General features: G+C 42.3%; 1 long non-coding RNA gene across 1 annotated transcript; it reads right to left on the bottom strand.

The window, feature by feature from the left end:
- Positions 1-8,955: 8,955 nt before the first annotated feature.
- LOC129696025 (uncharacterized) lies at positions 8,956-10,777 on the bottom strand. Its single transcript, XR_008723272.1, has 2 exons — positions 9,974-10,777; positions 8,956-9,579 (listed from the first exon to the last, which is right to left on the bottom strand). It is a non-coding gene; the product is annotated as an uncharacterized LOC129696025 (long non-coding RNA).
- Between the last annotated feature and the right edge of the window lie 3,691 nt (positions 10,778-14,468).

The raw sequence follows: 14,468 nt of genomic DNA, 5'->3' as shown, positions 1-14,468 counted from the left end.
ACACACACACACACACACACACACACACACACACACATATATATATATATACACACATATATATATATATATATATATATATATATATATATATATATATATATATATATATGTGTATGTGTATGTGTGTATGTGTGTGTGTGAGTATGTGTATTTATACATACACTGAACATTTTTCTCGTTTACAGTGTACTATGTTTACATATTCTGCTGTGCTGCTGCAAGTAAGAATTTCATTATTCTATCTGGGACATATGACAATAAAACACTCTTGACTCTTGTACTCTGTGTTGGAAATAATAAGCAGCGTTATTAATTTAAAAAGCTTTTTAAAAGCTACTTCTCAGCAGCATTCTCGATTGTGTATTGATTTTCAATCGCATTGAGTTAGTTCCACTAAGTGCTTTGTGCGCCCTGGTCCGAGTCATAAAGATGATACTGTTAAACTCCTGCCATTCTCGGCCTCGTGTTATGTATAATATTTACAAATCTCTTGCGCGCTATTCCATGAGCTGATCTATTAAATCAACAAGAAAATGATCTCAAGCTTGAAAGTCAGCCAAAGTAAATTCAGGGAGGAAAAGGAATTACGTTTCTGGGGTCAAAACGTTTTAGTAAATGCCTGTTAATTACGTGCCATGGGGATTGTTGTCACAGAGGTTTTCTGAGAACTTGATTTTCGTTATTAGTGATGCCAAGCATTACAAATTCTTGCCTACTGCACTTGTGTTCCTGGTCTGAGATTAAATCATATAAAGCATTTATTTATTTGTGCTGCTAATGATGTATTTAAACCAAGGTTAAAATCTTGGCCAGAGGCTTCCCTTCACAGCACAGTGGGCAAGTTCATTGTATGGATTTATCATGTGATTACATAAACAAGGGAGACAAAAATGCTGGAGAAACTCAGCAGGTGAGGCAGCATCTATAGATCGAAGGAATAGGTGACATTTCAGGTCGAGACCGTCAGCTGCTCTACATCGGTGAGACCAAGCGCAGGCTTGGCGATCGCTTCGCCCAACACCTCCACTCAGTTCGCATTAACCAACCTGATCTCCCGGTGGCTCAGCACTTCAACTCCCCCTCCCATTCTGAATCGGACCTTTCTGTCCTGGGCCTCCTCCATGGCCACCGCAAATTGGAGGAGCAACACCTCATATTTCGCTTGGGCAGTTTACACCCCAGTGGTATGAACATTGACTTCTCCAATTTCAGGTAGTCCTTGCTTTCTCCCTCCTTCCTCTCCCCTTCCCTGCTCTCCCACAGCCTACTGTCTCCGCCCCACCCGCCCACCCCCAGATCAGTCTGAAGAAGGGTCTCGACCCAAAATGTCACCTATTCCTTCGCTCCATTGATGCTGCCTCACCTGCTGAGCTTCTCGAGCATTTTTGTCTACCTTTGATTATTCCAGTATCTGCAGTCTTTCTTAAACATGAACAAGGGATGTCTTTAGTTCTAGTCTGTGCACAGTTAACCAAGATAAATAATTTGTATTTACATTGCAGCCTCAAGATTTGAGGGCAGATGACCAGAAGTTTGATAAATGGGTTGGGTTTTACAGAGGCTTGTAAAGCAGGAAAGAGAGTCAGAAGGCATGAGAGAATGATTTCATGAGCAGATGAACACATGGCTGCATGGAATATAGCCACTAAATTTGGAAGATACCAGAATGAGAAAAATACAAATGTATTACAGGGTTTTAGGGCTGGAAGGGATCAGAGAGGCATAGTATCAAGGAACAATTTGGAAACAAAAGAGAGTTTAAAAGTGTGCTAAAGCAGGAGATGATGGATATCAGCAAGGATAGAGGGGATGTGTGAGTGGGATGGAGGAGCATGTGGACCTCGGTAGCAGTTCTGATCTCAGATTTCTGTGGCATCGATGAGAAGACCAGCCAGCAGTGCGGTGAGATAGTCAAGTCCAAAGGTTAAAAAAAACCAGGTGGGATTTAGCAGTAGTTGAGCTGAGGTAGGGTTAGTATTGGATTCTGTTATGCTGGTGGAAATAGATGGTGTTGGTGATAACAGGAAAGGATTTGAAGCTCGGCTCAATGGTGAAGGATGCAGCTCAGACCACAAACAGTGTGGTTCAGGTTTAAGCAGGTGCCAGGGGAGGGACTGGGTCCATGGCTGGGGAATGGATGAGATCTGGACAGTGGTTTCACCCTCCACAGATACTGAGCAGGAGAAGAATGTGTCAAGTTATTTACTGTCTCAAAAAAGGAATCAACATAATCAAAGACTTGTCCCACCCTGGTTGTTCCTCCTTCCCCTGAACCCACCTGGCAAAAGGTACGGAAGATTGAAAGTGTGAACCACTGACTCACGAGCAGCCTCTTCCCCTTCATTATCAGGCTTCTGAATGGACCTTCCATATGCTAAAGTAATGTTCAATTCACCTCTACCCCATTGACGACATTGGACTTTGTCTAAGGAACTGCTGACAACTATATTCTGCACTATATTCCAAGGTGGTGGAACAGTTGGAGAGTGACGTGATGGGTGCGAAGGTGAAAGTGAAGGACGATGAAACTCTATCTTTGTTCCATCTGGGGAGGGGGAGAACCAAAACTACAGGTTGCGGGTGAGTGATGAATCTATCACAGCAGGGGCAAACACATTGACATGCTCGAGTATGGAAAGCCTCATCTTGGAAGCAGATGTGGTGGAGACATAGAAATTGAGAGTTGGGGGCAGGATCTTTGCACGCGGCGGGGTGGAAGAGGTGTGGCCCCGATAGATGTGGGAGTCGGTAGGCTTGTAGCAGACGTCAATCGATAGTCTGTCCCCTGTGATGGAGACAGAGATCAGGAAAGGGGAGAGAGATGTTAAAGATAGTCCAAGTGAATTTGAGGTCAGGATGGAAATTAGTGGTGAAGTTAATGAATGCAACCAGTTCCGCAGGGATGCGGGAGGCAGCCGTCAATGTAGCAGTGAAGGGGTTGGGGATGGTGCCAATGTACATTAAAAACAAGGACTGTTCAACATTACTGACCATGTTTGGTCCATATCCCTGCAAACCTGTCCTATCCATGTATCTGTTCCTTAAACGTTGGGATAGTCCCAACCTCAACTACCTCCTCTGGCAGCTTGATCCATACACCCACCACCCTTTGTGTGAAAAAGTTACCCCTCAGATTCCTATTAAATCTTTTGCCCTTCACATTAAACCTATTTCCACTGGTCCTCAAATCATCTACTCTAGGCAAGAGAATGTGTGCATCTTCCTGATTATTCCTCTCATGATTTTATACATTATAAGATCACCCCTCATCCTCCTGTATGCCAAGGAATAGAATCCCAGCCTACTCAACCTCTCCCTGTAGCTCAGACACTCGAGTCCTGGCAACATCCTTGTAAATCTTCTCTGTATCCTTTCCAGTTTGTCAAGTTGTGAAGCTAGAGATAATATGTCCTATTTGAGACTATATCTTTGAGTTACTTGAACTAATTGTAAGTAATAAAGAAATATAGTTATTAGGCAAAATCATGTCGTAAGTCATGTGATAGCAGCAGAATGAGGCCATTCGGCCCATCAAGTGTACTCCACCATTCAATAATGGCTGATCTATCTCTCCCTCCTAACTTCTCCCCATAACCTCTGACACCCGTACTAATCAAGAATCTATCTCTGCTTTAAAAATATCCATTCACCTGGCCTCCACAGCCTTCTGTGGCAAAGAATTCCACACATTCACCACCTTCTGACAAAATTAATTCCTTCTCATCTACTTCCTAAAGGAAGTCCTTTAATTCTGAGGCTATGACCTCTAGTCCTAGACTCTCCCACTGGTGGAATCATCCACTCCACATCCACTATCCAAGCCTTTCACTATTCGGTATGTTTCAATGAGGTCCCCCTCATTCTTCTCAACTCCATCGAGTACAGGCCCAGTGCCGTCAAACGCTCATCATATGTTAACACACTCATTCCTGGGAACATTCTTATAAGCCTCCTTTAGACCCTCTCAAGGGCCAGCACATCCTTCCTCAGATATGGGGCCCAAAATTATTGTATGTGTAAAACTGAAATTAAAAATCACTTTAGCAAATATCATAATTTATATAATTGAACATGCAGTTTTATTTTGTCAACATGTGAAGATGCTGATGTTCTTTTTTTTTTTTTTTTAATATTTTATTTTATTAGAAGTAAGCACAGTCATATGGCACCAAAGTGCCTAATATATATTTTCATAATACATTTTATGTACAACTTCTTTTTTTTTTTTTTTGTTACATTGAAAAAAGATGAAAATAAGAAAAAGAAGTTAGATAGTAAAGGATAGAAAGATGTGAAATATATAGTGTGTGAAGAAAAAAAACGAGTAAGTGAAGAAAGTTGAGAGAGAAAATAGTGAAAAGAAAAGGAGATCATTATTTATAGTCTTGACCAACCCTCGTCCAGTCCTGAAACAGTTATTTTTTACAATTGTGTTGCACCATATGATTTCAAAAAAACGACGAATGGAGACCATCTCGTTATGAATTGGTCTGATTTATCCATTAGGAGGAATCGCATTTCCTCAAGATGAGCGGTGTCCAACATACTTGCAATCCACATTTTAAGCGTTGGTATCGATGTACCCTTCCAAAATTTAAGTATTAATTTTTTTGCTATTATTAAACCATAGTTAAGGAATGGATTTTGAGATGTGTTCAATTTATTCCCATCTTCCATTACACCAAATATAATCATTTCAGTATTAGGTTCCATTCTTGTCTTGAATAATTTTGTAAGTATTTCAAAAATATCATTCTAAAATCTATAAAGTTTTATGCAGGAAACTAAGGAGTGTGTTATAGTTGCCTTTTGGGCTAGACATTTATCACAAGTGGCGGATATATTTGGATAAAATTTGTTCAATCTTGTTTTTGAATAATATAATCTATGTACAATTTTAAATTGAATTAGATTATGTCTTACATTAAATGAACATTTGTGAATATATATCAGGTATTTTTCCCATTTAACCTTCGTAATTTTTATCATTAATTCCCGTTCCCACTCTTCTCTAAGTACCTCTGTCGATGGTAGGTCTATATTTAGAATACTATTATATAAATAGGATATTAATTTTTGTGAGTCAGCTTCAATATTCATTGCTTCTTCCAATAAGTCAGGAGTTACTTTTTGATATCCTTGTATATATTTTTTCCCAAAGTCACAAATCTGAAGATATTTAAAATATTGGTTGTTTTTCAATTTAAATTTTAATTGTAGTTGTTGGAATGATAGTAGGTTTCCCATTTCGTACATATCCCTGATCCTTCTAATTCCGAGACTTTCCCATTGGTTATATGTCTTATCAATAAGAGATGGTTTAAATAAAGGGTTGTTCGCTATTGGCATTAACAATGATGCTGATGTTCAAATGCATCCACAGTGGCAATGTTTCTCATGATTTGTGGAAAAGGTGTGCAAAACTTTTTTCATGTGCACATTTATGATGGAGGCAAAACTAAAAACTCTTGTACCATATTTACATAGAATATAGAAGAGAACAGCACAGGAACAGGACCTTGGTGCTCACGCTCTCAGTTTCCCACCCACACGTCAAAGACGTACAGGTTTGTAGGTTAATTGGCATGGTGTCAATGTAAATTGTCCCTAGTTTGTGTAGGGCAGTGTTAATGTGTGGGGATTGCTGGTTGCTACAGGCTCAGTTGGCCGTAGGGCCTGTTTGAAACAGGTTCTGTGTGTGTGCTGACCTCAATCCAATCAAAATTAATGCAATCTGCCTGCACATGGTCTACATCTCTACATGTTTGTGCACCGGTCCAAATGCCTCTTAAACGTTGCTATCATGTCTGCTTCCAACAATTCCTCTGGCAGTACATTCCAGACATGTACAACTTTCTGTGTAGAAAAAAACTGCCTTGTAAATCTCCTTTAAACTTTCTCCCACTCAAATTAAATCTAAGACCTTGAGTGTTTGACATTTATACCCTGCGAAAAAGCCTGTGACTATTTACTCCGTCTCTGCCTCATTATTTTTTAGACTTCTGTCAGTCCGCTCCAGAGCAAACAAACCACACACTCCTTATAGTTAATACCCTCTAATCCAGACAGCATCCTGGTGAGCTGCTTTTGCAACCTCAGTAAAGCCTACACATCTTTCCTGCAGTTTGGCAACCAGAACTGCACACGATACTCCAAATGTGGTCTTGCCATAGTTTCATCTCGCTGCAACATGGCTTCCTGACTTTTATACTGACTGATGAAGGCAAATATGCCGCATGCCTTCTTTATCATCTCACCCACTTGTGTTGTCACTTTCAGAGATCTACGGACTTGTTGCCCAGGATCCCTATGTATTTGAATGCTCCAAAGGATCCTGCCATTTACTGTATACTGTCCCTTCACATTTGACCATCCAAGGTTCAACTCCTCAGATTTGTATGGATTAAACTCCATCTGCCATTTCTCTGTCCGCATTTTGATCTGGTCTAAATCCTGCTGAACCCTTTGCTCTGTTCAAACCCTGTGAATTTTTGTGTCATCTTTAAATCCTACTAATCAATAGCATAATTACATTGAATAGATATTTAAGTTTTCAATGTTTAAGAAAGAACTGCAGATGCTGGAAAAATCAAAGGTAGACAAAAATGCTGGAGAAACTCAGCGGGTGAGGCAGTATCTATGGAGCGAAAGAATAGGTGACGTTTCGGGTCGAGACCCTTCTTCAGACTGAGGAGGGGTCTCGACCCGAAACGTCACCTATTCCTTCGCTCCATAGATGATGCCTCACCCGCTGAGTTTCTCCAGCATTCTGATCTACCGTTAAGTTTTCATTGCTTTGATACGAGGACTATGGTGTTAAATATAACAATGAGAAGTTTTTCAGAGACTTGAAGGTCAAAATTCATTTAAATTTATGGGACCAAGGTGAGAGGAATTGGTGCAGTAGAACGTCACGTAATGTGCTTTGTATTTTTCCTTGCCTTGCCCACATTTATAAATAATATCTCTTACATCAATATGATTTTCCATTCAAACTGTAACCATGGTTACTGTTCTCCCGGTAAGACCAACAGATTCTAAACATCTATAAATGCAAACCAGGTTTATAGTGAAAATGCATTCACCGGAGATTGTTGCAATTGTATTTAACGTATAACTTGGGATGGTGTGTAACTCGAATCGTGCAGAACTAAAAAGGTTAGCAGAAAATACATTTCGACAACTAAAATCTTGTATTGAAGCAAAGGTACATAATTGAGTTTTGAAGACATTGGGCAAATCCACTACATTACCTCAGCTCCAAATCCTTCTGATTTAATTAGATGACGGGTTGAAAGATGTCAAAAAAATCATAATAATCATCAATAATTTTCTTTCTGATTTTTTGGATGTACTCATTTAATTTTGCTTCTTGTTCAGAGTTATTTTAGCTTGGTACTCAGGACATCACAGCATTCGCTGATAATAAGCATGGATGGTGGCAAAGTCTTTAGAGTTTCCCTCAGAGCCCCAGGTTGGGAAAGCAAATATAATTTGGTTTCCTGTTTCCAATCACTTTCCACAGAGTCCTTATGGAAGTAAACATGTAGGAACACCGAAGATAAACACAGACAGTTGGAGTAACTCAGCGGGTCAGACAGCATCTCTGGAGGAAAGGAATAGGTGACGTTTCGGGTTGAGATCCTTCTTGTCCTGACCTGAAACGTCACCAATTCCTTTTCTCCACAGATGCTGTCTGACCCGCTGAGTTACTCCAGCTTTTTGTGTCTATCTTCGGTTTAAACCAGCATCTGCAGTTCCTTCCTACACAGGTAGGAACACTGGATAAATACAGGACATGACTCTACCATCCTGCCCCTTGAGATGAATAACTTGCTGAGATTCACTGCTAAGGAATTTGAGGAACTCCATTTCATGATGTAAATACTGAATAAAGAGAGGAATGTTGTCAAGATTTCAGCGGGTAGCACAAATGTCATCACCTCCTTTCAATACTGCTTCACCAGTTTGACAAAGAAACTTCCAAGTGTTAATCATAAACTTGATTGCGAGGAAAATTGTTACAAGGCTATGGAAAGATTGAGCTTGCAAACGATTCACTGCTGCAATCTGTCATTTCAACCATGCCATCAATCCAACGGGCCTTGGCAATTAGTTAACATCTCATCGCAAGTCTATTAATCATAGTCTCCCTTAGGATTTAGCCTGTAACTGAGAATTCTCTTCAGGATATGAGAAGCAACTCCTGTCAAGAAGAAATAATATTGATGAGTGTGACAGACTGAAGAGCTGCCTCCTGTTCTGGCGTATCTGTGCAGTCTACGGACTTCCTCTTCTCAGTTGGGTGTGAATCACAACACTAGGCAACTCATAGGTTCAACTTGCCTGAGGCCTGGAGTAAAATAAAACCACCCCGGTTAACTTGAAATTGAAATGATGTAACTGTTAAATGCATGTTACATGTTGGTCAATTTACACTATAAACTAAAAGAAATAAGAACATAATGACCGATTTCTGAGTTTAGTTTTCTGAGGGATATATGATGAGACCAATAGACTGGTAGCTGCAAGAATTAGTGTTGGCTTTTCTCCCGTTCAAATAATCAATTATAAATATGGAAAATAGACACAAAAAGCTGGAGTATCATTAGCTCAGAAAACATCCCTGGAGAAAATGAATAGGAGACATTTTGGGTCGAGACCCTTCTTTAGACTGAGAGAAATAGTAGGCGACTTGAAGATTGAGAACATCAGTCAGAAATAGAAAACTTTGTGGAAAGCAGCATTCACGTCGAGACCCTTCTTCAGACGGCCTAGGGTCTCGACCCGAAATGTCACCTATTCCTTTTGTCCAGAGATGCTGTCTGACCCGCTGAGTTACTCCAGCATTTTGTGTCTATCTTCAGTTCAAACCAGCATCTGCAGTTTCTTCCTACACTTATAAATATGGTTGGGATCAAGAAATGGAATACTGCACAGCACAGAAAAGATGGTTCAAATCAATGGTTCTTTATTATCACATGTACAGAGGTACAGTGAGACCTCTTTTATTGCATACAATCCAGTATTACTATACATTAGCACCATCTCTGATTAAGTACAAAATACAAAGTTGAAATAGTTCACTGAGACCAAATACAAGAGTCGCCAGGTTTTGTGCCATTTTCAAAGTCCAAGTTGTTTTAAGTCCCGATGACCATAAAGTCGCGTTGTCCTGGTGGCGTTGCAGGGTCGGCCCGGCCGAGCAAAGCTGTAAGCATTTTCCACTGCTGCTCCAGCGCTCTGTGCCGCTGCAGGCCATATGTCCAGTCTGCGAGCTCGGTCTCCTGGGGTGGTGCCCGATCTAATCGATCCACAGGCTGCTGCAGGGCCTCCAGCTATCGCTTTGATCCGGATCGGCCAGCAAACAGTTGCCCCTCTTCTTGCATGGCCACTGTTCAGCCCTTGTGTCCTGGGGCACCTCCTGCAGCTAACCTCGAGGATGCGGAAGGGAAGACCTTAGTTCCTCTCAGCGGCCCTATGCTCTTGCATCTGCCGATGACGACTCTCTTCGATTCTCTGGTTCTCGGGGACAAAGGATGATGTTTCCACTAGTGGCCAGAATTCAAGGATGCTCTTTTAGAAAAGAGGTGAGGAGGAACTTTTTTAGTCAGAGGGTGGTGAATCTGTGGAACTCATTGCACAGAAGGCTGTGGAGGCCAAGTCAGTGGATATTTTTTAAAGCAGAGATAGATAGGTTCTCGATTAGAATGGGTGTCCAGGGTTATGGGGAGAAGGCAGGAGAATGGGATTAGGAGGGAGAGATCAGCCATGATTGAATGGCGGAGTAGACTTGATGGGCTGGATGGCCTAATTCTACTCTTATAACTTGTGAACTTGTGAACAGGGGCCGTGCTCGGTGGCTTCTCTCTACAGTGCAGAATTAACGTCCCTGCACTTCTGAGAAGGCTCAACTTTTGATTTTCCCATTAGTGTCATCTTATTAAAGGATGAAAGCTTAAATACTCACCTATTGTTGGGGTAAATTAAGGGGACCAGAGGGTGATGGTGGAAGGTTGCGTCTCAGATTGGAAGCCTGCAATTAGTGGTGTGTCTCAGGGTTCGGTGCTGGGCCCATTGCCATCTATATCAATGATTTGGATGAGAACATAAAGGGCTTGATTAGGAAGTTTGCAGATAACATTGTAATCGGTGATATAGTAGATAGTGAAGATGGTTATCAAAAATTGCATCAAGATCTTGATCAGTTGGCCAGGTGGGCTGAGGAATGGTTAATGGATTTTAATACAGAGAAATGTGACGGTTGCATTTTGGGAAGTCTAACACGGGCAGGACCTACACTGAGAATGGGATCTAGGAGTGCAGGTGCCTAGTTCCTTGAAAATGGCATCACGGGCAGATAAAATGCTTAAGAAGGAACTGCAGATGCTGGACCTCCCCCTCATGGACATCTACCGGCAAAAAAAAAAAGCATTTTGTCTATATTCACAGGCAGATAATGTGGTCAAAAAGCGTTTTGGTTCGTTGGCCTTCATCAGTCAGAGTATTGAGTATAGAAGTTGGGAGGAGATGTTGCAGTTATATAAGACATTGGTGAGACCACATTTAGAGGATTGTGTTCAGTTCTGGGCACCATGTTATAGGAAAGATGTTGTCAAGCTGCAAAGGATGCAGAAAAGATTTACGAGGACGTTGCCAAGACTCGAGGGCCTGAGCTAAAGGGAGAGGTTGAACAAGCTAGGACTCTATTCCTTGGAGAATGAGAGGTGATCTTAGGTGTACAAAATCATGGGGAGGAATAGATTGTGTAAACGCACAGAGTCTCTTGCCTAGAGTAGGGAAATTGAAAACCAGAGGTTTAAAATGAGGGGGGAAAGATTTAATATGAACCTGAAGGGTCACTTTATTTACACAAAGGGTGATGATTTTATGGTGTAGGCTGCTGGAAGAGGTAGTTGAGGCAGGTGCTCTCACGGGGGGTGGGAAACAAAACGGGGAGCCGGCGTGCTTCGTAACTTTGTCAGCATCGTAGGTGGCTATTTGTGTACATTGGGTATGCAGCAAAGAATCTCACTGTGCCTAGTCATGTGTGACAATAAAATAGTCCATTGCAACATTTAAGAAGCATTTAGACACGTGCATGGATAGGATAGGTTAAGAGGGATATGGGTCAAACGCAGGCAGGTGGGACTAGAGTAGATAGTCATGTTGATCGATGTTGGGGCAAGTTGGGATAAAGGGCCTGTTTCCACACTGTATGACTATGACGTGTAGGGAGTAGTGGTGGGTGATGAGAGGGAAGAGAGGTTTGGGATGCAGGAAGTAATAGTGCAGATGAGTGCAGATGAGTGTTTGATGATCGACACAAATACAATGCGCTGAACGACTTGTTCCTCTGTCCTTAATATCTTAGAGTCATTTAGGTAAATGTGATGCATATGTGTCTGACCTGGTCACAAAACATCGCATCACTAGTTAAATGAGCGCAGCAGCGGTTGCACTTTCTGCGCCGGATGAGAGCAGCTCACCTCCCCCATCCCGTCCTCACCACTTTCTACAGGGGCACCATAGAGAGCATTTTGACCAGCTGCATCTCTGTCTGGTTTGGGGACTGCAAAGTCTCCAACTGGAAGTCCGTGCAGAGAGTGGTGAGGACGGCTCAAAAAATCATCGGGACTTCTCATCCTTCAATCCGGGACATTGCGTGCAAACGTTGTTTGTCCAAGGCCAACAGCATTATAAAATACACAACCCCACACATCTCCATCATGGACTGTTCACTCTGCTGCCCTCGGGCAAAAGGTATCGCAGTATAAGGAGCAGAACGGCCACATTTTGCAACAGCTTCTTCCCTCGAGCCATCGGACTCTTGAATTCCATGTAATGTGCTGCCCCTACTATCTATTTTATCTTTTTATCTATTTTATCTTTGTATATATTTTATTCTTTTGTTATTTTATGTTGCACGGTGAGCCAGATGCAACAAAATTTCGTTCAGACTTGCAGTTATTGATGTATTTTTGAATGACAATAAAATCTTTTGATTGGGGGTTTTCAAAACCAATAAAATCTTACCATGAATACATTTTGGAAGCTTTGCAAATTTTGTACTGATGGATTTACTTTGGGTACAAGCCCGGATTTCAGGCATCCTGCTGGAAGAATCATGAGATGTGGCGCCTCTAAGCTTTGGTTTGCTGTTTCCGTCCAAATGGTCATAAACCTTTCAAAACCCTTAACTGACCCCTCCTAAGGTCATTAATGAACTCTACGTAGCTATTTTGTTCCAAACCATATTCTACTGCTGGATTGATATTGAACCTGTGTCTTTCAATGCTAGCCAACAATCCCTGCTGCTGCTCGCTTCATCCTCAAAGGATTAGAAGATTGAAGCTTGCCAGCCATTGAACTCATTGCAGGATTGGGGCACCCCTGTTCCTGCTGTAGTGGAACTGCAGCTGAGCCAACACAGCAGTAATTGTGCACGTTAAGTGGAGATCTGATGGGGGATTCACGTCTGCTCCAAGGGGGAAAATGGAGGAAACAGCTGCTGGAATGCAGATGTTCTGGCTGCTTTTGGCTGCTGCCGAGGAGAGTGAATGTGGGGACCAGGGAAGGGGTAACTTGCAGCAGAGAAGCAGGCTGAAGCTTGGTCATGGGGACCTTCAACTTCAGGTCCCGTAAAGGAATTAAACACAGCCTCCCTTACACAGCCTATTGAGCTAACCCTGCGATCACATGGGTTAAATGCTGTGGCATTGCAGGACCAAGCAGGCTGAAAAAAATGGACTGAACTGCACATTGAAGGAGGTTCCTGACATTAAACACCTCTAGCAAGAGTGGCTTCTGGTTGGGATGGATGAGTAATCTACTCAATGTTATGTATCTACCTCCCTCTGTTGCCTTGAGTGCACTAATATATAGTGTTTGCCCATCAAATGTAATGTGTTTGAAGATCAGGACCTCAAACCCACCATGGCCCATGGCCTAATGGGCAGCAGGGTGCTCTGCTCACCTTTGTGTTCACCTTTGGAGTATAGAGGACTTATTGCAGGCAATGAGAAGGTAGAGATACCACCAATAAAAAAAAAGTTGCTAGAGAAATGTCATGGGGTCAGGAAGCATCCATCTTGCCATAAGAAACAATCATAACGTCCAGTACACAGCAAATCCACAACTAAAAGCTGTGAGATGGATGATTTATCCATGGTTGAATATAGTATCAAATTGAAATGAAAGTCGCACAATCTGTGGTAGGCCAAAAGAGTGAAAACATTTTAGAAAATGGAAAACATGTTGAAAAGTCGGCAAATAAAGTGGCAAGGGATGGCGATTGGATAGATGATTGCAAAGTTTTTTAGGATTCAGCAACAAAAGACCTAAAATCTCATCGGAGGGAAAAAAACTTATTTTTTGAAGAAAACTAGACCAAGTGCAGACCCGTTGGGTCTGTTCCCGCAACGCGTGGTTGCAAGGGGAGGGGGCAGCCTGATGTCATCGCGCAATGCCACGTGCTAGGCGTACGCCATCAAGACGCTACGTACGCCGTCAAAATGCTGCGTACAATGTCAAGATGCTGCGTACGCCCTCAATGAGTCTGCGGGAGGACAGGCCGCTGACGCGCGGGATTTTCAGACAGTGCAAGCCAGCAAGGACAGCGAAAAGCAGCGGGGAGAGCAGGCGATCTTTGGCTTCGGCCAGCGTGACAGAGCCGGGCCGGGTGGGAAGTGGTGGAAGTAAAATCGCTAGCGAAATGGGAAAAATGTCGGTCGTTAGCGAAATGGACAAAATGTCGGCGTTTTTGGAGGAGAGCCGGGCGGCAGCAGCCGTTATGGTCGCTGGCCAGCTGGAGGTGAAAAAATGAGTGAGTGGGGGTGGGGGAAGGATTTTATTAAAAATGTGTACAGAAAAATGACTCAATTTAATGAGGAATGGATGTGCGAATGTAAAAGTGAAATCGCTAGCGAAATGGTAAAAATCTCGGCATGTTAGCGTCTGGTTTTGGCGGAGTAACGAATCAAAGGCCAAGAAAATGACACACACACACACACACACACACACACACACACACACACACACACACACACACACACACACACACACACACACACACACACACACACACACACACACAGTTTTAAAAGTATATAGATAAATAGATGTTCAAGTATTATTAAAACCAGCAGGAGTTTCTATGTGTAGGAAGGAACTGCAGATGCTGGTTTACACACCGAAGATAGACACTAAATGCTGGAGTAACTCTGCGGGCCAGGCAGCATCTCTGGAGAGAGGGAACGGGTGACGTTTCGGGTCGAGGCCCTTCTTCAGACCTATGGATACATAAAGAGGAAGAAGGCAGCAAAAGTAGGTGTGGGACCTCAAGAGAACGAGGCCGGTCATTAATAACCGAAAATAAAGAAATGGGGGATAAGTTAAATTATCAAAGAGAACACTGCAAATATTCCTCAGATGATGGATGGACTCATTTCAAATCACACAGACAA

The sequence above is a fragment of the Leucoraja erinacea genome, chromosome 4, assembly GCF_028641065.1.
Source record: "Leucoraja erinacea ecotype New England chromosome 4, Leri_hhj_1, whole genome shotgun sequence".
NCBI lineage: Eukaryota > Metazoa > Chordata > Chondrichthyes > Rajiformes > Rajidae > Leucoraja > Leucoraja erinaceus.
This window is presented reverse-complemented; position numbering and strand designations above follow the sequence as displayed.